This window comes from Scophthalmus maximus, chromosome 10 (assembly GCF_022379125.1).
Source record: "Scophthalmus maximus strain ysfricsl-2021 chromosome 10, ASM2237912v1, whole genome shotgun sequence".
Lineage (NCBI taxonomy): Eukaryota > Metazoa > Chordata > Actinopteri > Pleuronectiformes > Scophthalmidae > Scophthalmus > Scophthalmus maximus.
In genome coordinates this window covers 2,094,445-2,117,544 of record NC_061524.1, presented here as the reverse complement: position 1 = coordinate 2,117,544, position 23,100 = coordinate 2,094,445, and the positions used below count along the sequence as shown (strand labels likewise).

Below are 23,100 nucleotides of genomic sequence, written 5' to 3'. Positions count from 1 at the left end.
AGAGAGAGAAGAAGGGGAGAGAGGGAGGGGGGAGAAGAAGGGGAGGGAGGGGGAGAGAGGTGATAGAGAGAAGAAGGGGGGAGAGAGAGAGAGAGAGAGGGAGAGAAAGAGGAGGGGGAGAGAGGGAGGGGGGAGAGAGAGAGAGAAGGAGGGAGAGAAAGGGAGGGTGGGAGAGAGATTTGATTTTTAAAACACAATGTTTATTAAGATCTACCAGGGAGAGAGAGAGAGGGCGACTGTGTGTGTGTGTGTGTGTGTGTGTGTGTGTGTGTGTGTGTGTGTGTGTGTGTGTGTGTGTGTGTGTTAGAGAGAGGGAAAACTCGCTGGTAGCCAATCAGCGGGGAGCCTCCGGAGTTGGTCCCAGGTTCGAGAGCCGGTTCCCGGGTCCGAGGCTCAGGAGGAGACGAGCAGGAACAACCAGCTCCAGGTGGTTTGGATCCTAATTAACATTTTAAAAATATGAATATTATCAAAAATCCAGTGAAGACGTTTTTGTTCTTTTATTTAAGTATAGACGCTCTGCTTATGAGGATAAAGTCGATCCCGTTATGAAGATGGATTTATGTTTTCTTCTCGTTGTAAAAAAAGAAACATAAGTATTTTAAAAACCAGATGTGAAACTCGGAGGCCTCGATTCATCTGCGCGTGAAACTCAGTCTCCGCTCGTGACACTTTATTTTCCCACCAATAATTTTTTTTTCAATATATATATATTATCTGAGAAAATAATTAAAAAATAGACTAAAGATAATAATAATCAATATTAATGAGCAGCTTCCTAAATGACCTGGACATGTTGCGCATCAGATATGATGAAGATCAAAACATTTAAACAAATTCAAAATCCACATTTTAGATTTAACGCTTTTAATCCGTCTTGTTATTTTTTGATCGAATAAATCCGATTTTTTTTTTCAATTCATCAGATCATCTGTCACACCGTCGATAAACACGATTGTTTCTGTAAGATTAATAAATAAGAAATTAAGAGAACGTGACTACGTGACGCGTCAGGTTCTTTTCATCATTTATCAAATGCGACGACTCGTCGTCTTTAAATCAGCAGATAAATCTACAGGGTTTTTTTTCTGGAAGAATTTTATTTTTGTTAATTCCTCATGTGTATGATCCTAATAATTAAAACTCCCACAACCATAAATCTGCCGCTGACACTCGATATGAGCTGCTGGGAAATTCCCCCACGAGCACAAATCACACATCAGAATAAAAAACCTGGAGAAAAACGATCCTTCTTATCAGATGTGACGTTTGAAGGAGATGAGTTGAAAACAAATCTCCCATCAGATGAACGCATCGTCATTATTCATCTTTTTTAAAATTATTATTAAGGAGCAAAATGTATTTTCATTTTTTTAAATTTCATTTTTTGATTGATTTTTCTCACCTTTTTTTCAATCTGTCCTCTTTACAATTATATTTTAAAATTTCCTTTAGTTCCTTTACATGTAGAGAGCAGATAATAATTTCATCTCGATCTTAATAAATCAAATTTTTTTGGGACGTACACAATCACTGACGTCAAGCAGCTGTAGATCAATTTCAGTATTATTTACATGAATATGAATTTTTTAATTGACCTTAATAACAACGATAGTGTGTGTTTGTTGACATAAGAACAGGCCTCTGCCCTCATTTGTTCTCGTCGTATGATTAATTAAATCACATATAAAATGTCATGAAATATGGATTTCTTAGTATTTTTCGAAACTCTTCAGTTGGCTTTGTTTTGTCTGAGGCCTAAACGCAAAGTCTAAACCTTGGATAACGTGTCTCTGAGCCTGCAGCAACACCAAGCTCACGTGATTCAGTTTCAAAAAATGGTCCTAAAAATGACGATAATATCGTTTATGGCTAACAATTTCTGGGACGGTGTATCGCGCAACAACAAAAGTAGTTATTGTGACGGGCCCAACTGAATCGGACCGTTCCTCCTCCTCCTCCTCCTCCTCCTCGAGGGTCAAACGGCCTTTGTGACGACATTCAGTTGCTGCTCGTGTCAGACGTTGCCGCCTGTCGGCCTCGTCGCAGCTCGTCTCGCCACTGACAGCAGGACGTCAGCTCCCGCCCGCAGGGCAGGTTGTTCAGGGACGGCGTCCGCTCCGTCACAACATTCCCCTCTCTCAGTCCCCAGAACGTGACCGTCTCCGTCTGTAGCTGTGTCATCCCGGTCCACGATCCATCTGCTTCTCGGTGAAGCCGCGGCCCTCGTTTTCATTTGTTGTCCCCTTGCGGTTTCTGAGGAATCTTGCGGCTCTCCGTCGTCTCCGCTGAAGTCGTCTGAGGCCTGAAACCAGAGACGTGGAGCCTCGTGGATGGAGCCGCCTGGAGGGAAACCTCTCCATTACAGAAGCTTTTAAAAGCTCAGGATCAGGATTAGTGGAGGAGCTGCGCGGCGTTAGGGCTGTCCGGGGGTGTCTGCCCTGACCGGTGTGTTCACCAGGGACCGAAGCCGACTGTGTCTTCGGGCTTCAGGCCGCACGGCTCTCCTCCCAAGATGAACACGGAGGGCCGGCGTGATTACCAGTCCCGTGCCTGTTACAACAAATAGCGTTGGCCCACAAAATTAGCGGTGTGGTGGTTTGTGTGAGCAGGGTGGCCTGGGACGGGACGGCGTCGAGCTCCCCCGCCACTGAGTTATTGTTTCTCTCCGCCCCCGGGGTTGAGGCTGGAATTAGGCTGCTGGGTTTAGACGAGGGTCAAACTGTGTGTTTGTGCTGGACGCGACGCGACGGTCGCAGCGTCCTCCAGTCAGCTGCCGTTATTAATTTCAACAGGGAAGCAGATGGAGAGAGGGAAAATACCTCGGCAGAGGCTGAGGGGGGGGGCAAGTAGAAGCATGCTGGACACACACACACACACACACACACACACACACACACACACACACACACACACACACACACACAGGTTAATCCAGTGTCACGTGCATCCACACACACTTTTGCATTTCATGTTACGTTTGGCTTTGAGTCACTGCTCCACGTCTGCGTCGGGATGGAGGAACGTTTGTAAAGATTAGAACGTGTATAAAGACTAGGGGGGAAAAAGAGAGATTTATTTCATTCATTTTATGATGTGATTTTTCTGTCCTGTATATCCTTGTTTATCTGCTGTCTACACCCAGTGACCTGTGACCTTTGGCTCAATAAATAGTCGTGTCATGTAAAAAAAAAATTAAAATCCCCCTCTTTCTTTTTCCTCCTCCAACTCGTCTGACTCCTCCAGACGAGCTGCACTCGCCTCATTCAAGATGTACACTGTCTTATCAGGCTGCAGATCTGTGTGTGTGCGGGTGTGTGTGTGTGTGTGCGGGTGTGTGTGTGTGTGTGCGGGTGTGTGTGTGCGGGGGTGTGTGCAGAGAGTAGAAAGTGCTGTAATGTAAACACTGGATGAACTGTGGCTGCTGTCAGCCTGAGGCTGCGCTGCACTGACTTTGATCTGAGTCCTGCTAAGTACGAGTGTGTGTGTGTGTGTGTGTGTGTGTGTGTGTGTTTCTCGTGTATCGCCCTCTGTGTCTCTGTTGTGTGTGATATCTGAAAAAATGTAGACGAGTGTGTGTGTGTGTGTGTGTGTGTGTGTGTGTGTGTGTGTGTGTGTGTGTGTGTGTGTGTGTGTGTGTGTGTGTGTGTGTGTGTGTGTGTGTGTGTGTGTGTGTGTGTGTGTGTGTGTGTGTGTGTGTGTGTGTGTGTGTGTGTGTGTGTGTGTGTGTGTGTGAGAGATATTAGCATAGCTGCATGCCTCTCTGGGTCATGGATCCTCAGGTTTGAATCTGACAGGTGCTAAAATCTGCTTCGGCTTCACCTCCTGCTACCTGAGGTACACACACACACACACACACACACACACACACACACACACACACGCACACACGCACGCTCCTGATGTTTTCCTCTCCTCTTTCTCTTCAAACATCTCGTCCTCAATCCAAACTCACGGAGTCAAGCGGCGCCTTTAAATCGTAAACATGTTGGTCTTTTATTCTCAGTAGCTCAGAAGTGTGATTGGCGGTTCAGCAGTGATGTCACAGATGGGGGGCGGGGTCAGCCTCACCTGGGAGATCTCAGGAGAACAACAGCGGTGATGCTGTGAGGTGCCGAGCCAAGTCCGTCCGGTGAAGGTGAACAGTTTGATTTCTTGTGCTGAACCGTGAACTTCCATTTGACTTTACCTATTTAAAAAAGAAAACACTGAATTGTCAACGTGAACAGAGACGCGAGCGGTTGGGAGCCAGGAGACGCCTACCCCCCAGCCAAGAGACGCTTAGTCCCCATCGCAGGATGACACGGCGTTGGAGGGGCCGACCGAATCGAGTCCTGCAACTACAGGTGAATCAAACCTGCTCTCAGTGGCAGGAACATCGTCACATCAGATTTACAGCGCTCAGGCACCGCCGGCCGCCCGCACCTGAGGCGGCAAATATTTTCACACTTCCTGCACAAAGCGGAATATCAAGATTGGTTTTCACACCTGTTTCAACACCCGACGTCTGTTCCGACACACAACGTCTTCCTTCAGCTGTCGCCTACAGCCTCATCCCTTTCAGACACTTCCTTTTTTGTAAAGTGAACTGAGACATTTTTATGTGACCTTAATATTGATATTTATCTATCTATCCTTTTATTTCTATGTCGTTACACAAGCAACGTTTTGTGCCTCTGGTTTTTTTTGTTTTTTCCACAGGTCTAAAGTTGCCTGGGCAACTTCCCCGTTTGCCCTCTTTGACTAAGTTGCAGCTCTGGAGAAAAAACAATTTTTTTTTAAGAAAACTGAAATCAATTAATTTATCATCACATGAATGGATCTTAGCTGGCTAGCTAAAGGTAAAGACATTTACGCCAACGTGGACATGAGCTTCTCTCTCAAAGAAACATTCATGTTAGTTTACGATATGAAACAAGCTAATGTGGGAGTTAGCATCTTTCTAATAGAAAGCTGGCGTTAGCTGATAAGTAGTAAACATCCACGTTAGCTTACGATATGAAACAAGCTTATGTGCGAGTTAGCTTCTTTCTAAAAGAAGACTGATGTTAGCATTTAGGAATTGAAATTCACATTAGCTTACAATATTAAACAAGTTAATGCGCAAGTTAGCTTCTTTCTAATAGAAAGCCAGCGTTAGCTGATAAGAAGTAAACATCAACGTTAGCTTACGAAATGAAACAAGCTAACTTGGACATAAGCTTCTTTTTAAAAGAAGACTGACGTTAGCGGATAAGAAATTAAAATCCTAGTTAGCTTACGATATGAAACAAGCTTATGATATGAAACAAGCTAATGTGGGAGTTAGCTTCTTTCTCAAAGAAGACTGATGTTTGCTTTTAGGAATTGAATTCCACATTAGCTTATGATATGTAACAAGCTTGTGATATGAAACAAGCTAATGTGGGAGTTAACTTCTTTCTAAAAGAAAGCGGACGTTAGCTGATAAGAAGTCAACATCAACGTTAGCTTATGATATGAAACAAGCCAACGTGGCAGCTAGCTTGTTTCTAGCATGTGTCAACAGCTGCTGGCTCTGTTTTTTTAAAACATGCTTCATTGAGTTTGTGATGAATTTTCAAACAATAAGCAGATGCAGACGCCTTATTTTGAGATGATGAGTTGTTCAAATCGGTTGAAACCTGCAGCGTGTTTTGGGAGCTTACAGTTGAAAGCCTTCCAGGTCAGAGCAAAGCCCCTCGAAATGTCTGTGCACGTCTCCGGTCTGTTCCTCTGTTAAAAACAGCCCGTCAGTAGTGAACAGTACCGACCCCCTGCCGTGCTCCGAGCTGCTGAATCAACAGTCACATCAGAGTAAAGCTCCTCCCGCGCAGCCAATGTCACGACGAGGCCGCGAGCGTGGCAGACGTCTGCGATGTTGAGTTTAATTTGTGTCAGAATAATGAATCGAGTCCTAATTAAAGAGAAGGAGCTGAAGCGTTGTTGTCTCGTCCACAACAACTCGCCGCGGGACATGTTGCTGTAAAGTGTTTTTACTCATTACACTCATTACTTCACATCTCTTTCATCTGTAATCACACACACACACACACACACACACACACACACACACACACACACACACACACACACACACACACACACACACACACACACACACACACACACACACACACACACACACACACACACACACATTTAATTAAAACTCTGTCACTGAAACAGGCACAAAGTTAAAACTCAACAACACTCATTTGAACCTCAAAAAACGGAACATTTCCACATGTTGTTGTCTGCGACACGTTTCCCTTCGGTTTAGCTTTTGACCATAGGCAGTAAATAAAAAGTGGACATAGTCACCGGGTCCCGAAAGTGAAGGAAGTGTCCGAAGCCTGTATTCTCTGTACTGACCAGCAGAGGGCGACTCCGCTGGTTGTTTTTTATAGAAGTCTATGATAAAAATGACTCCACTTCTCACTTGATCAATAACGTACGGTAAAGATTTTCCTGAGGAGTTTTCGGTTCAATCTCCAGTGTCAAGTCTTCTGCGATACATGATGTTCCTTTTGTAGTGATCCGGGAGTGGAGCCGTGCTACCGAGGTCCCGCCCTTACACGCTCCGGACCAATCACGAGTCAGTGTCATCTGTCAATCATGACGTCTGAGCCTGTTTTTTTTTTTTGTATAATCAAATAACTAATGAAAAGCAAAGTGATCAGAAAGGTGAAATCTTTGGGCGTCCGTCATTATACGCATCGTTGAGGCTGAAGTGAAGGAGCTCCACATTTCAAAAGCCTTGAGGTGCATGACCTGCATCCGCGGCCTGCTGGACGAAGACTTCCTGTCCTGCTAAAGAGCTGCCAGTCAGGGTAGTGGGGGGTGCGGGGAGGGGGGGGGGCAGCTGTCAATTTACAACGGAAGCGGCGGTGGGATATTTTACACCTTCCTTCCTGGAAACCCAACACTCCAACGAGCAGCCGAGCAGCAGGAGGGAGGAGAGAGAAAGTTTTCCCTCGTTCCCTGGAGACGAGAGAAGAGGAATGAAGGAGGGGAGGAGGGGGTGATAACGAGGCAACGTGGGTCAACATATAGATGTTTAATATTAACTTTTATCCATCTGTCAACGTGTCAAAAGTAAATACTCCGCAGAACGAGCAGATCCTGTCATCAGACACAGCAGGAGGCCAGAAGTCCAGAAGCTGCAACTGATTTACATTGAGTGTTGATTTATTTAACATGTATATATATACCACCACAATCTGTCGTAACACGGGCGTCGCTGACTGAGGCGGACGAGGAACGAGATGGACGACAAAAGACTTCAGAGAGAAAAAAACTGACCCGTTTCATCCAAGTCGTCAGCGAACGAGAGCAAATATTTAACTGAGGGAATTTTTGGAAACGAATCAAAACAAACCAACAAATCCTAAAACGACAGACTACAGCAGATTTAAAATAAAAATAATCTTCCCGTGTAGAAATGTTACAAACAAAACAATCACAAACTGTCCCTCCCTCCTCCTCCTCTTCCTCTTCATCCTTCAGGTCTCAGGAGCATCAGTGATGATTCAAAGTCAAATTCTTGTTTCTCCTATGATATTGATCATTTAAACTTCAGTCAATATCAATAGAAAACATGGGAAGATAAGATTTTTCTGTGAAATCACCACAATCGTCTGAACACACACGTAACGCCCCCCCCCCCTCCTCCTCCTCCTCCTCCTCCTCGTCCACTTCCCTTTGATTCTCTCCTCCTTTCTCCTTGTCTGAGTCACCACCTGTCATCAGTAGCCCCCTCCAGGGAAGGTGTGTGCGTGCGTGCGTGCGTGCGTGCGTGCGTGCGTGCGTGCACATTGTGGACGGGCCAGAACATTTTCACCGATCGTCACTAGTAGAAATCCTCAGATACTTCACTCCATGAAGATTGAAAGTACTAATACTACTACTAGTACTCGCTTTTCAAAATACTTGTTTTATCAGCTTCATGTATATGTGGTACCTGCGGTTTCTGACCTTGTGAGAAGATTAATGGAAAGAAGAAAAAAAAATTTGTGGTACACATATGTATTTACATGTTGTAATCAAATCGGTTCAGTTTTTAATCCAGTTGACAAACAGGTGAAATCATCAGCTCCTCAGCCGGTCCCAATATTCAAACGAACCTTCAGTGGATTACAATGCTCATAAATCTGCATCGCAGAATAAAAAGATTCATCTGACGCGCTGACATCAGATAATTGAGCTCAACTGTAGGAACTCAGATTTAAAAAGGGAAGAAGGTGAATAAGTTGAGGCGCGCTGGGTTTGACCCTGGGGGCGGCCCCGGGGGGTGAGGGGGTGACACCAGGACTACCGGTGGTCTGCTTCCTTATCTTTCAGGCGGAGCGCCCCGTCGAGTCGGCAGGTCGGGGTATCGGGTTCGGGCCGGGGCGAGGGGTCGCGACCTCTGCTGGGAACAAGGGCTTCTGTTCTGCTCCACTCGAGCCTTTAAAAGAGAGACGCCTGTTTCCAGAGAGCCGAGCGCCGCTCACACAGAAAGTCTTTATGTCATGACGGCGGAATCAAAAAGGTGAAAACATCCCGACAGTCTCCCGCAGGTTTGCTCAGATATGACAGATGACAGGTATTCACCCGGTCAGTCTTTGCACCGACTTCCTTCTCTGCTGATCCACGTTCGTTTATGTGACGATTAAGAATCTGCTTTATGTGTAAGAGATGTTAAACTGACACTTCCTGCTTGTGCAACTTCAGAAGTCGTCCTCCCTCTCACCTGCTTTAGACAGTAACAGGAAGTGACCGAGAGAGTTGGACGCTGGCGTAAAAAATGTGCAAAGATTTGCGTTGATTTCGGGCGTTAGACTCCAACTACACCTGTGTTCCGTCTCCAGATGTGATTTTTAGCCTGATCACATTTACATCTGGTGTTTACATGCCAACCATCTGACAATGTTAAAGAAAGAGATAAAACATTCCTGGCTCCGCCCCCTTTGTCCAGAACCACACCAACATTTCATGGATTCTTTCTTGATCCATGACTCCAGACGGACAGACAGACAGACAGACAGGCAGGCAGGCAGGCAGACAGGCAGGCAGGCAGGCAGACAGACAGACAGACAGGCAGGCAGGCAGGCAGGCAGGCAGGCAGGCAGGCAGGCAGGCAGACAGACAGACAGGCGGACAGACAGGCAGGCAGACAGACAGACAGGCAGACAGACAGGCAGGCAGGCAGGCAGGCAGGCAGGCAGACAGACAGACAGACAGGTAGACAGGCAGGCAGGCAGGCAGGCAGACATACAGGCGGGCAGACAGGCAGGCAGGCAGACAGACAGGCAGACAGACAGGCAGACAGACAGGCTTCAGACTTTTTTAGGTCCGACCTCAGTCACAGCTCCTCCGAGATGAACTGTGTCCAACAGGAGACGAGAGACACTTCATCATCACTGGGCCTCAGGCCTGAAATACCTGACGGAGGGAAATGACCACTCACGGCCTACGTGTGTGTGTGTGTGTGTGTGTGTGTGTGTGTGTGTGTGTGTGTGTGTTGGAGGTAGCTTTATTTGTTTACTCTGATGAGGGAGTAAACAAAGGAGAGAGGAAGTGTCCTTTATGTGAGGGAAGAGTGTCCATCCAGCCCTGCAGTCACACACACACACACACACACACACTGACGAACACGCACACACACACACACACACTGACGAACACGCACACACACACACACATGTTTGTGGTAGCACAGATGTGTCCTCAGGCTACGATTACAGATCGCACAACACTGTAATCAGCCAAGGTGTGTGTGTGTGTGTGTGTGTGCGCGTGTGTGTGCGTGTGTGCGTGCGTGCGTGTGTGTGTGTGTAAAGTTTACGAGCTGAGATGACGTTCACAGTGAACCACAAGCTAAGTATTTTCCCCTGCGGTTTGAGTTTGGGTGGGGATATGATTGAAGACAGCGTGTGTTTGTGTGTGTGTGTGTGTTTGTGTGTGTGTGAGCGTGTGTGAGCGAGATAGAAACACGGTTGTGTTAAAAGTCACATGTCTGTTTTGTTTTTACGAGGACAAACTTTGTCAAATCGATCCCGTAGCTTGAGTCTGGTCACGTCTCTGCTGACTGAACCTCAGTGGACTCAGGAAGGTTCTGGTTCTCCAGACTGCAGGTCGGCCGAGGTTCTGCGCCGTGGGACCTTCTCCTCCTTCAGGCCCACGACACCCGGAGACGATGTGACCGGTCGTCTGTGGGCAGGTGACCAGCCAAAAGTCACTGTCCGACTTCTGTAATGAAACCACTCCGGGGCCGACAGTGACCAGAGGGGTCGCGACATCAGAGCATTATTTCATCTGCACCATTCAAACATCTACAATTTTCTAAACACTGACATGTCACAAAATTCATTTAAAAATGTCCAATAGTACAGTTTATTTTTCACAATATAACATCTCTCTCTCTCTGTCTGTCTCTCTCTCAGCAGCGTGCCCCCTCTCCTCCCTAATCCATTCATCACTTACAGTAGGAAGCAGCCTGCCACTGGTGAGTTATCTGTGCTCCGCCCACAACCAGCACACGCACACACACACACACACACACACACACACACACACACACACAGACAAACACACACACACACACAAACACACATCGAGAAAGACGAGAAAAGTTTTCCCCCTCCATTATTATTATTATCAGGACACTTCAGACAGTTTGACTAAATATAATACAGATGTAATGTAGATATAATAACGATTATATATATATATATATATATATATATATATATATATATATATATATATATATATATATAATGAAGATATAATACAGATATAATGTAGATATAATAACGATTATATATAAATAAATATATATATAATAAATATATAATATAGATATAATCAGCAGAGAACTCACGGTGCTGTGCTGTACCTGTTTATATTGACCTTTAACCTCCAGGCCGCTGCTCATTCTGGGTTGTAATTGGCTGGATGATGTGGATTGACCTTGAGCAACTCGATAGCTGACACTGACTCCTGATTGGTCGACTCCACTTGATGTCACCAGCACAAGATGGCGGCGCCTTAATCAGAGATATATTTTTCGCATCGCCATTGGCCGATCAGGTTCATGGAGACGACCTGGACAATGACTTTGTGCCTGTTTCTTTTTCTAAATCACTTCCTGGTTCGTGTTTCACTCATCGTCTCAACTTGACCTGTAACGACACGTTCACACGAACAAGTTTGGGTCTGAACCTTTGAATGTTGTCCTCACTTACGTGTGTGTGTGTGTGTGTGTGTGTGTGTGTGTGTGTGTTTAGAAAACCACTCTATCCCATCCTGTCCCTCTGCTTTTGAGGTTAAAGCTTAGAGCTGTAATTATACTGTCTAGCCCAGAACCACCTGTCGTGTGTGTGTGTGTGTGTGTGTGTGTGTGTGTGTGTGTGTGTTGTAGAACAGTACACCTTTGCATAGCGACACATCAGTCAGCTCCACCTCATCTGCTGCCTTTGAAACCCGCCCAACTTCTGGTTACACACAGTGTCGCTTTAGATCACACACACACACACACACACACACTGTTGACCAAAACCCCTCAGGCAGTCGACACGTCTTCCTGCAGGCTTGTGTGAAAGTGTGAACCTGACGTCCTCTCTGCGTTCGCGATGTTAGTTGGCAACGTCGACGTGTAGACGTTGAGTGAATTTGGTAAAAAGTTAAATTTACCGACTGGTTTTTGTAGCTCTGATTGATTCTAGATCGATCCAGTTGACCCCAGAGACAAAGCGTCGCTGAACCCAGAGGTTCCGGACCCACGAGGAGAATGATCGGAGGCCGTTCCCTGGAGAAGTGGCCTCCTCCCTCGCCCCTCGCCCCGCGTCACCGCTTGTTCCTTTTCAAATCGCTGATGTACTCGCCGAGCGGCCGCCACCAGCGGCGGACTGATGTGTTATCAATACGTTAATTGGATTGATAGATGAAGCGTACGAGCCGGTGTCAGGTGGGACGGAGCACCAGCCCGGCTCAGACTGACACAAACAGATGAGACGAGCCGCAGGGAAACGGCCGGAACAATGAGCGGGCAGGGGACACGCGAGGAGCCGCCCCCGCCTCACCCCGCCCCCTACCCCCATGGTCATTTCATTGGAGAGAGGCTCAGTGTGTGTGTGTGTGTGTGACATCGTCAGCATCACTATGAAAGAGGAGGAAGGAAGTTTGGCCACGAGATTAAAAGATGATTTAATGGGAAAGTAAAAACCCTCAGAGACTCTTAATTTACTGGAACACGTCCTGAGTGATGGATGGCAGAGGAGTCTGTGTGTGTGTGTGTGTGTTTAGCATTAAAGTGTTTTTCTTGTCTCTGTGTTCATATATTAACAGAAATCAGATTTCTAAACTCAGACAAAATGCAGGTTGTTTTTTGATGGTGCGTTCTCTCCAGACGCCATTCACCGTCTGAGCAGGCGCAGGACGCCGTGTTTGGTCCGTAACTAAATTGCAGGTGATGCGACAATTTCCTCGGACCACGGTCCGGACCAATGGACCAAAGTTTGGTCCGACCAGAAGAGGTTGTCTGGGTCTGGATCAAACCGAACCATGGTCCGGTTCGTTAGAAGTGTGAAAAAAAAGGTTTGTGGACGTGAACACAGTGACGTCAGGCGCCCGTCCGTCTACAGACCAATCAGAGTCGAGTATCAGGGAAACGCAGCCTCACGCAGGTGACGACGACAGGACGCAGGTTTGTCACGGAAAGTTCTTTAGTGGCAACGTGAAACCAGAACTAACCGGATCGAATGTGAACAATGCAGCAGAAACGCCAGCGTTGGCTCAGACCTTCGGGTGCCGTCAGCCGATTGTTGCCGCCTGTGATCTCAGCTCTCATTGGTCCGTTTGAAATCCAGTGGTCCTCAGTCGCCTGAAGTTCGAAGAGTTTATAATGCAAAAGAAAAACTACTCTCTCCTAAGTCGTATCTATTCATGCAGACGGGGGGGGGGGGGGGGGGGGGGGGGGGGGGGGTTATGAGGAGCAGATTGTTTTGTGTAATCTTACTCAGATAAAGACACTTTGACCACTTTGACCCAAAACCGTCCAGAGCGACAGTAACGTCGGGGGGAGTTCCAGTCCCTCGGGGGCCACAGTAGTCGCGGCGCCTGCACTCGTGGGACAGCGAGGTGTCTGGATAAAAGCCCCCATTTAATCACACATTTGGGACGAGTCGCTGCGCCGCCTCACCTCTGGCTCCACTCTGCTGTAACACGATTAGGAAGCAGGTTGATGAATCGGCTGTCAGACAAAGTTAAAAAACACATTAGATGGAACACGCCCCCCCCCCCCCCCCCCACACACACACACACACACAGACAAAGATTCACTGCTTCATCTCATTTAAACAAGGAGGGAAAGTACATGAAGGAAACTAGAACATCACTCAGACCAACAGTCTCCTCATCAAACCAGATTCAAATCCACTCGATCCAGATTTGATTTGTTTTTGTTTTTGCAGACAGAGAGACAGACAGAGAGATAGACAGACAGAGAGAGAGAGACAGACAGACAGGCAGAGAGACAGACAGAGAGAGAGAGAGAGACAGACAGACGGACAGACAGAGAAACAGACAGACAGGCAGAGAGACAGACAGACAGACAGACAGACAGAGACAGACAGAGAGAGAGAGACAGACAGACAGGCAGAGAGACAGACAGAGAGAGAGAGAGAGACAGACAGACAGGCAGACAGACAGACAGAGAAACAGACAGACAGGCAGAGAGACAGACAGACAAAAAGACAAAACGCCCGGGGGGGAAATCTGTATCACACTATAATGTTAAGTTTATCGTTAGAACAAGATATTTTCACATTATACAAATGTATCACATTAGAAAAAGACGTGTTATAAAAATGATTTCATGTGTGAAAATAAACTTTTCACGTCACAAGCTTTTTTCTTTCTCCGGCTTAACAGCTTCACATCAGTAGTGGGAACAGTCGACGCAGAGAAAGAAGAGAAAGAATGTAATCATCAGGCTTCTTCACGTCTTCGACAACAGCAGTGCTGAGCAGCCATTTTTGTTTGTTCAGACCTTCAGTGTCGGGGGGTCGGCTGAGGAGGCAGAGGTCAGAGGTCAGGCCTAAAGAAAACTCCCCTGACCTCCTGAATGGATTCTGCTGCAGTCAGACACAACGTTTGTTGTCCCTGCAGCCGGATCAGCGTCGACCTCCACACCCCCTTTAAATCTGCCCCTCTCACTTTAATGGGCCCTGAAACCCTGGAGTCACCTGACGACTGATGACTCTCTCCTCGTGTCCGTGGGTTCGATGCCACACCTGTAACCCGGTGGAGATCAGTTCGACCATGCAGCCTCAGAGTCTGGCCTCAGGTCTCTACCCATCAACCTCTACCTACCTCTGCCTACCTCTATCTACCTCTACCTGCCTACCTCTATCTACCTCTACCTACCTATACCTACCTATACCTACCTCTATCGACCTCTACCTACCTACCTCTACCTACCTACATCTACCTACCTACCTCTACCTACCTACATCTACCTACCTACCTCTATCGACCTCTACCTACCTATACCTACCTCTATCGACCTCTACCTACCTACCTCTACCTACCCACCTCTACCTACCTACCTCTATCTACCTCTACCTACCCACCTCTACCTACCTACCTCTATCTACCTCTACCTACCCACCTCTACCTACCTACCTACCTCTACATACCTACCTACCTGTACCTACCCACCTCTATCTACCTACATCTACCTACCTACCTCTACCTACCTCTACCTACCCACCTCTATCTACCTAAGTGGTTTTAGTTTTTACAAAAAAAAATTGTTTTTCGGAGCAGAACACGTTTGTATCTTTCATCATCTTCAGTTTGAGAACTTTAATTTTCGAAAAACTGATCTGGAGTAAAGACGAGGCGGAACATGATCCATTGAAACTCGATGTTAATCTGTGAAACTCAAAACTTCGCACCATAATTCAATGAGATGAGAAGGAAAAAATTATCAGATATTTAAAATTTTATTACAATGCAACCCGTCTGCGCGACGCGGTGAAGTCGTGTTTTCATTCCTGGCTGTAGAACAAATAAAATCAAAAAGTCAAAAATTATTTTTACCTTCTGGGTTATAGGTATATATATATATATATATATGTATGTATGTATATATATATATATCTATATATAGAGATATATATATAGATATATACATACATACATATATACATACATAGATTCCGAGACTGCGAGGAAATAAGTGACTGTATCAGCAGAAACGTTAAAATGTTGAACATCCAAACTTTCCCTTTAGGAGGAGAAGAAAGAGGAGAGGGAGAAAGAAGGAGTTTCCCCCCGTCGGTGATGAAAACCTCACATCTCCACGGTGAAAAGTACAAAGTGCACTTTCTGGCCCAGGGGCCTCGCGGGGGGTTTTCAGCGGGTCTGACGGGGTCACAGGACTCAGACGACCGGGTCGACTCTCGGCTCAGGTGAGACAAAGAAAAACAAGCAGAGTCGCAGTATTTGTGCCGCAGATTCTTTCGGCGGCGGGCGGCGTTTCCACTCCCTTCTTTTCTCCTCTCGACTCTGCTGACACATGCAGCTCCTGAAAGGCAACAAAGATCCACTGACGGGGTCAATCATACGCTCGCTCAATGCATTCCTTCCTTCCCCCTGAGCTTCTGTCTTCCTCTCAGTTCTTTTCTTCTGATGGGAGGAGGAGGAGGAGGAGGAGGTGCTGCTGCTGCAGCTTGAGAAAACAAAAAGAGCCGGGAAGAAAGAGAGAATGGAGAAAGTGGAGAGGACAGAAAGAAAGAGAGAGAGAGAGAGAGAGAGGAAGGGAAGAAAGAGGGGAGGGCAGAAGTTAGCGGACAGTGTGACAGGAAGCTTTCATCATGAGCCGCCGCGTCGGGCAGGATGATTAATGAGCCGCTCAGGGACCAGAAATATGACTACGGCCGGCTAATTGGTTTAGCATCGAGCTACTAGGAGAGGCCGCCGTGAGTGTGTGTGAGTGTGTGTGTGTGAGTGTGTGTGTGTGTGAGAGAGAGAGAGAGAGAGAGAGAGAGAGAGACACTTTTGATTGACACTCTGTCAATCAAAAGTGTGTGTCCCAGTCTATTGCCAGTTGGGTTCCTAAAGCTGTCAATCACTCTTAACAATGTGCACCAGGGGGCCCCCCCCCCCCCCCCCCCCCCCCAGTGTCTCTCTCTCTCTGTTCTCACACACACACATACTGACCCTTTTTGACACGGCTTCCACTTTGAAATGTAATGATTTATGTTATGTGGACTTGTCGCCGTAGGAAAAATAATTCCTGTTAATCCGACCGTGTAAACAGAGTCATTATAATCTCGTTGGAATATCGTGGCTGACATGTTTCCGTCAGGGGCAGAGCTCTGTCCTCCTCTTTCCTGCTTCGTGATCAGGTGTTTGAGGGCGAAGCGTCCGATCAGAACATGTTCATGCACCCTGTTATGAATGAATTTCATTTGTACTTCAACTGAGTGAGGAAGTAGATGAAGTAAATGTTTCTGGGTGAAAAGTATAAATCAAGGCAAAAGCTCCGAAGGTGAACCACGAGCAGGTGACGAGATATTTGAAAAACTGTAAGTTTACTGACGGTGGAAAACCAAACACATACACGTGTGTACACTCAAACAGCGCGACTCCATTGTCTTTCCTGTACGGAAGAGATTCCCAGGCGGAGCAGCTTCGCCCCTTCAGATAACGCAGGGGTTAAAGACCTCGACGCTCAGACAGACGCTGAGCGGATCTTTGAAGCCGAGGGCGAGTTGAGCCGCAGATCCCGGAGACTGATGCGGCAACGTGCCGCTTTTGAAACCAAACCCAGAGTTGTGACAGGCGGAGATTAGCAACGCTTGCGTCTCCGAACTCCGCCCAGCGTCCGTCTGCAAGAAAACACACATCCACCCTTTTGTTTTTTTTTGTTTTTTCTTTCACTCATCAGGTGGTTGTGAATCCACACGTCGGAGCCAGTGTCACTGCGTGGGCGAGATGCAGGAGTGTGTCACGGGACCCTGGGGGCCCGACATCAAACCAAATCCAACCCAACGCACATACACTGTACATGAGTGTGATAAGAACTACCTAAAATTACAGAAACCATCTTCGGAAACATTTATTCAACGTCTACTTTGATTTTTGCTAACATGGACTTATGACCTGTACCGCAGCCAGACACCAGGGGGCGATCATGATGATTTGGCTTCACTTCAGAGGAGCCGTCGTGTCGTCCATCTTTATTTTCAGTCATGTTCAATTGGTTTTTACGTGTAAACTAGAAACGACACGAAACAGGCTTCATATGTTTGGTGTCGAGATGATTCTTGACCCTCTAATCATTTGGTTGCATCTTGACACCCGTAGCTAATTGGCTCCACTGCTAAAAACAAGCCAGTCTATGCTAGCAGGGAATCCACTTGCAGCAGGGATCCCAACCGGGAAATGTTTGACTACAAATCTCAACGTCTCATGACCAAAATCTAATACCATCTTAAAATATATACGTTAAAAAACAAAAAAAAATTTGCGTAAAAAGCGGCTGAAAACTGGATCGAAATGTTGATGTATGACAGACAAACACGACAATGACGCTTCTGGTTTAAAAATTGTCTTTCCACTTTAAAATGTAATTTATATGATTGTATTTTTAAGATTAAAAAAAATTATTACGAGGTGTTTCAACACCCGAGGAGGTTAAAACGCGGCGTGTTTTTACAGTGCACCCCCCCCAGTGGTCAGTCGGCGCTGGAGGTGGCTGTTTTTTCTCGGCGCGCTCGGCGGGAGCGGATCTGAGCGCTGAACCGAAGCAAAGCAGAGTAATTGTCTCTTTCCTCCTTAACAGGATTAGAGCCCAGCGGTGTGGCGGGTTCAGCCCTCCAGTCAACCGTGTGGCTGGAGGCCGCCCCGAGGCTGCCAGCTGGACGGCCGCTAACGTTAGCCCGGGTCGCTGAGCTTCTCCGGGGTCCGCGAGTCTGGATGAGAGAAAATGAAAGGGAGGACGCAGGGGGAAAATCTGGGGTGTCGAAATAAAAACAAGTCCGTTTCTATATAGAGAGTTCGAGGAGGTTGTTGTAGTAAAAATGACTAAATATGTCTTGTGATAACAATGAGCATTATGACGTAATGAATCACTTCCTGGTAGAGGAACCTCCCGCATCCTCCTTCCATAGCCGACGTCCATCCAAGGGAAAACCATACGTGGTCGACCCATTGTGGCATCTGGACCAAGGTTTCAGAGAATCGACCTTATCTTATCTCATCTTACCTGCCGGTGACGAGCAGCAGGACGCGGAACAGTCTCGGAATCCTGTCCCCTTCCCCCCGACACCCAAACGAACGTACCACTTCCCTCCCTCGGTGGACTGATGAGGTCATTTTTTACCCCCAACAAGGACGTTATGATTTCGTGAAAACCGACTTCTTCTACTACAGACTTTGACAGAACTTGGCCGAGAAAGAATCCTGCAACGTCCTGAAATGTTGTCCTGGGTCCGGACAACGGGGCCATGGAGCCGCGAATCCAGGAAGTTCTCTGGGGAAGAAACTTGAACTTGGAGCGAGCTGAGCACCTCAACATTTAGTGGAACGCTTTATTGAACATAGTGTTTATTTCTGCGTCATTAATCTTTCCGCCGCACCTGGAGACACGGACTCCAGCGGCTCGACCTTGAAGCTCTCCGTGAATTGCCCTTGACTTTCTACCCGGGCGTTCCTCCTTTTGCCCTCAAGGCTGCGCTGGCAAGTGAGACCAGGACATGATTTCCTCCACCAAGAAGGGGATGATGATGATGTCATCCCCGTCTACTTGTTTGTTTGCAGGATGAAACTACCGCATGGATTTCCAACGAACCTCGGTGGAAGGATGGAACGAGTACCAAGAGCAACACCTGGAAGTGGATGGGGACAGCTGAGCAGATCAGGAAGGTTTCCTCTTTCTATACCATGGCGACATAAGGCGTCGGCCTCGCTGGAGATGAATTCTCCTTCTGGTCGAACTATGTCGTTTATTGAAAGCGCCCGTTTCTTTTCCGCCAAGCGTCTTTGTGCTCCGTCGGCCCGAGGGGAGTTGGAGTTTGTCTCTGAACGGACACAGAAGAAAAGCTCCGGAGCGCGAGCGACTCACAAAAAGCTTCAGCGACGTTTAAAACAATGACACGGAGCCACTCGGTGTCCGATCGGATCGGCTGCAGGTTCCCTGTGGACACGCAGGGGGCGGTCCATTCATCCGTGCGCTCATTCTGCACATGCATCACGGTCCATCAGTGAGTTATTGTGCGTGTGACTCGCTGTATATTCTCTTTCTCCCGCTCTCCCTCTTCCCACGGCCGCTGTGAACCTGATCTGATCATCACGGCACGTCGCTGTAACTGCTCTGATTAGACAAACTGAAGGTTAATGTGCGGCGACACGACTACTGCGAGACGGTTACGTCGAGAGAGAGAGAGAGAGAGAGAGAGAGAAACGGCCTCAGGTACCCAACCATCGACTCACACGGGGTGTGTGTGTGTGTGTGTGGTGCCTTTCCACCTCTGTGAGGACCAGCTTCAGGCTTATCGATGACAGTGGGGACATTTTTGGAGCGCGAGGACGTGAGGGCAAGTTTGAGAACATTCTGGAAAGGGAGGAAAAGAGCGAGGACATTTATTTTCAAGTGAGGAAAGTTTTCAAAGTTAATCCATTTTGTTGAGCAGGACATTTTTATAAAAGTGGAGATATGTTTGAGGACATTTTTAGGAATGTTAAAAAACCCTGTTTAGGACATTTTGGTTTGGTGAAGACTTTTAATGAAGAGCGAGGACATCGCTATGAAAGGACACATGTCGCCAAGTGAAGACTTTTTTTACAAAGGCGGTGCAAGTTTTCAAGAAGTGAGGACATTGAGACGTGTAGAGTGTGAGGATACATCGGAAACTCAAGTGAGGATACTCTTGAAAGTAATATTTGCACATTTTCTGAAAAGTTTTGGAAAGTGAAGACCTGCAAGTCTGGTCATCACTCTGTCCTTCGTCAGGATGGGTCCTCACAAGTGTAGAAGAATGAAATGCATGCATACGGTACAGACTGCATGTCTCAGTGTTTTACAGTAGACAAACACACACACACACACACACACACACACACACACACAGGGTTTCACTCGACAGATGTTAAACGTTGTAGAGCTCACACTGTTCCTCCTCTCACCTGTGTGTAACCCCCAAACCACCACACACACACACACACACACACACACACACACACACACTAATGACCCTAATTACAAGCAATTACTCAACATATCTTGTGCTGCCGCCCTCCGGCTGTGTGTGAAGCGCGTTGCTTCAGAGGAAGGTACAATAGAGTACAGTGACCCGGCTACAGATACACCTGGGCCCCGTTCCAGGAACAGGCTCCGCAAGAAGCTCTTGAGTCCGTTAACCTCTGACTTTTAACGCCGAGCCGGTTACCGCGGTTACTTAGCTTCGCGAGTGAGCTTCAGGGGTTAGCCTCACAGTTTAGCTTTCACACGGTGAGAATTCTGCGCTTGCAGAGGCGTCAAACACGGGGAAGACGAAGCAGGTAAGTGCCTGGTGAGGGCCCCCGAGATGAGAGCGGGGCCCCCGAGAAGAGAGCGGGGCCCCCGAGATGAGAGCGTGGCCCCCGAGAAGAGAGCGGGGCCCCCGAGATGAGATGAGAGCGGGGCCCCCGAAATGAGAGCGTGGCCCCCGAGATGAGAGCGGGGCCCCCAAGATGAGAGCGGGGCCCCCGAGATGAGAGCGTGGCCCCCGAGAAGAGAGCGGGGCCCCCGAGATGAGATGAGAGCGGGGCCCCCGAGAAGAGAGCGGGCCCCCAAGATGAGAGCGTGGCCCCCGAGCTGAGAGCGAGGCCCCCGAGCTGTGAGCGGGGCCCCCGAAATGAGAGCGGGCCCCCCCCTCGAGATGAGAGCGGGGCCCCCGAGATGAGAGCTTGGCCCCCCCCCTCGAGATGAGAGCGGGGCCCCAGAGCTGAGAGCGGGGCCCCAGAGCTGAGAGCAGGCCCCCGAGATGAGAGCGAGGCCCACAAGATGAGAGCGGGGCCCCCGAGGTAAGAGCTGGGCCCCCGAGCTGAAAAGTTAGAATATGGAAAGGTTATTGTATTGGGTTGCTTTAGATTGTAGGGACTAGGTTTTCCTAATAAAGTGCCCATGTATATTACATGTAAAGAATATATAAAATACATTTACAAAATATATTTAAATATAATATATATATAATTTATATATAAGCATTTACCCCCAAAAGGGCACAAACCTGTCTGGAGACGCGCGTGATAAGAACCTAATTACAGTGTGTGTGCGTGTGCGTGTGTGTGTGTGTGTGTGTGTGTGTGTGTGTGTGCGTGTGTGTGTGAATGTAAATCCCCCTGATGTAACTGTGTGCGAGTGTTTGACTGAGTCATTCTAGTGAGGACGAGGTGAAACCTGAACCCGACGCAGACGACAACAAACCGCGGGCGGAGAGACGTTCAGGGACCTCGGGTATAATCACACTCCTCAATCCGATAATGACACGGTTTCTCCACAACTTTAATTATGTGTCTGTGCACGGAGACGTTTGCAAAATGTATCTTGGGCCTTGAGCGTCGAGAAAAAAGTCAGATCAGTGAATCCAAAGTTTAGAGTTAAATCTCGTCTCTCCCCAAACAAACACCGGGAGATTAACAGAAGCAATTTAAAACCCGCCCCCTCTAATTATTGTGTGTGTGTGTGTGTGTGTGTGTGTGTGTGTGTGTGTGTGTGTGTTATCAGTGTGTTATCAGCAGTTAGCGAGCTGATAGCGCCGCTGGCGATCGCCTGCTGTCTGCGTTGACGCTCCGTCATGAGCTCCAGATAACAGCGGATCGGATTCACACCCCACCGTCCCGGGTCGGTCGCCACGACAACACACACCTGTAAATCATATCGGACACTGAGAGAGTTCGGAATCACAATGTCACCGGTTGAACTCTGGTGTTTGATCTCATCAAATCTGTACAATACTTTTGCAAAAAGGGTTTTTCAGCTTTTTTTTAATTTCCATTTTTTTTATGTCAAACTAAATGTAAAGTGTTTCCTTCACATTAATATGCTGAAATATAAAAATAAGTTTTTTTCCTGTCTACTGAAGTCTGGTTCTGCCTCTGATAATTATTTGTTTTCTGTCCACGCTGAAATAACAAAACCGTCAAATACTTGAAATATTTTGTCCTCGACCTTCTAGTTTTAGCGCCACCTTGTGGCGACAGAACGTGATTGGACGATTGGATGATGATGATGATTCGGAAGAAAATGTCCGGCTCCGTCGATCCTCACGGGAAATCCTGCACACGTGATCCAGATGTCGTCGTCGACGGAGCGTGCCAATCGTGGCTAACGCGAAGGAAGGAAGGAAGGAAGGAAGGAAGTGAACAATGAGCGGAGGAAGGGAGCGGCGGAGACTAAATCAGGCCGGTCGTGTTGAAGTGTTGACACAACAAGCTGTTGAATGAGCAGCAGGCGACAGCGGGCTAACAGCTGATTAGCACTGAGGGTGTGTGGAGGCGACTGCACCGTTCAGACTGAACTCCGGGTAATTGGGGACAGTTTGTCCACTCGGAGACAAAAGCCTTGTTCCCGATTGGGAAACGGACGATGTCTGGGTCAGTGGTCACGGTGCGGGTCGGGACCGGGGATGACGTAAGGCCGGCGGCTCGGGTGCACTGGCCCCGGGGGGCCGGGGGGGGGGGGGTTCTGTTCGGCTCGTGGAGGCAAGTGAACCGTATTTATATTGATTGACTTATTCTGTTATTCTGCGATGACGGAGCGAAACAAAGACGAGATTCACCCGCTGATTAAATATAGAAACACGAGTCGCCGTGAGTGAGACCTCGGCCTCCGGGAGGAAGAGACGGGGAGTGAATATCGGATCTGATTTAGTCTCATCAATACAATAGAAGTGTAGTGATTGGTCGCGGAGAGTGAAGCGTCGAGGAAGAGCGAGTCCATGTTTGAAAAAACTGATTTCCATGAACTTCCGTGGAGGAAGTCGGACGCGGTCTGAGCTGCGGCGCCGACCGAAGCAACTGTGATTGGTCGCACACGTCGTCCCCTGCGGCGGCGTAGCTCGCGTG

General features: G+C 47.7%; 2 long non-coding RNA genes across 6 annotated transcripts; both read left to right on the top strand.

Annotated features, from left to right (window-relative positions):
• Positions 1 to 3,651: 3,651 nt before the first annotated feature.
• Positions 3,652 to 12,354, top strand: LOC118284194. 4 transcript variants are annotated; one of them, XR_007031572.1, is made up of 5 exons: positions 3,652 to 3,837; positions 4,010 to 4,138; positions 4,230 to 4,346; positions 10,109 to 10,486; positions 11,693 to 12,354. It is a non-coding gene; the product is annotated as an uncharacterized LOC118284194 (long non-coding RNA). The 4 variants fall into 4 exon arrangements; XR_007031574.1 differs by having other exon boundaries at positions 10,044 to 10,486; XR_007031571.1 differs by lacking the exons at positions 10,109 to 10,486; positions 11,693 to 12,354 and adding an exon at positions 4,702 to 6,050.
• Positions 12,355 to 13,730: 1,376 nt separating this feature from the next.
• On the top strand, positions 13,731 to 22,097 carry LOC124850726. Of its 2 annotated transcripts, none has more exons than XR_007031511.1 (4): positions 13,731 to 14,329; positions 15,281 to 15,458; positions 17,837 to 21,490; positions 21,761 to 22,097. It is a non-coding gene; the product is annotated as an uncharacterized LOC124850726 (long non-coding RNA). The 2 variants fall into 2 exon arrangements; XR_007031510.1 differs by having other exon boundaries at positions 16,940 to 21,490.
• Positions 22,098 to 23,100: the final 1,003 nt, after the last annotated feature.